This window comes from Capsicum annuum, chromosome 4, assembly GCF_002878395.1.
Source record: "Capsicum annuum cultivar UCD-10X-F1 chromosome 4, UCD10Xv1.1, whole genome shotgun sequence".
In the NCBI taxonomy this organism is placed as follows: Eukaryota; Viridiplantae; Streptophyta; class Magnoliopsida; order Solanales; family Solanaceae; genus Capsicum; species Capsicum annuum.
Window position 1 is genome coordinate 27,988,748 of NC_061114.1, and position 1,273 is coordinate 27,990,020.

Sequence of the window (1,273 nt, forward strand, 5' to 3'; positions counted from 1 at the left end):
GATGAGTACGAGGCAAACCTGTCACAAAGTCTATGTTCATTTCTTCCCACTTCTAAGTAGGAATACTGAACTCCTGCATGGACCCACTAGGCTTTTGATTCTCTATCTTAACCTGCTGACATGTAGAGTACTTAGCCACAAACTCTGCAATATCTCTCTTCATCCCACTCCACCAATAGATCTCCAATAAGTCATGGTACATCTTAGTGGCCCCTGGATTAATAGAGTAGTGCGCACCATGCGATTCTACAATGATTCGTTGCCTCAAGTCATCTACACCTGGAACACACGGATGACCCTGACAATTCAAACTACCATCTCCCCCTTGGGAGAAAACCTTTATTTTTGATCTTTGATTGTCTCTTTTAAATTGACAAAACTAGGATCTCTATCTTTCTTTTCTTTCACCTCGGATACTAGAGATGATTTTGAACTACTCTGAACCCATATACTACTTTCTTCTGAATCAACTAGGCGAACACCTAGTCTGGCAAACTGATGGACTTTCCGAACTAAATTCTTCTTACCATCCTTGACATGATCAACACTACCCATAGATAGTCTACTGAGAGCATCGGCCACCACATTGGCCTTCCTTGGATAGTAAAGGACACTCATGTCATAATCTTTCAAAAGCTCTAACCACCACCTCTGATGAAGATTGAGATCTTTCTAAGAAAAGACATATTGAAGGATTTTATTATTTGTTACCACATCTATATGAACTCGATATAGATAATGCCTCCAAATATTTAAGGTAAAAACTATGGCTGCTAACTCCATGAGTAGGATAATTCTTCTTATGGGGTTTAAGTTGTCTGGAGACATAGGCTATGACCTTACCATGATGCATGAGGACATAACTCAAACCTACTCTGGATATATCACAATACACTACGAACCCATACAAACTATCTGGAAGAGCCAAAATTGAAGCTGAGGTGAGTCAAGTCTTCAACTCTTCAAAACTCTTCTTGCAAGGATCTGACCACTAAAACTTGACTTTCTTCTGAGTCAATTTGGATATAAGGGATGCAATAGAATAAAACACCTTAACAAACTATGCCTAATAGCCGGCCAAACGCAAGAAACCCCTGATATATAATGGAGATACAAGGCGAGTCAATTTTCTTATTGCTTTGGTGTTTTAAGGATCAACTCTAATGCCATCACCGGAAACAATATGACCAAGGAATGCTACTGACCTTAGCCAAAATTTGTAATTACTAAATTTGGCAAACAATTGATGATTTTTGAGAGTCTGCAATACTAT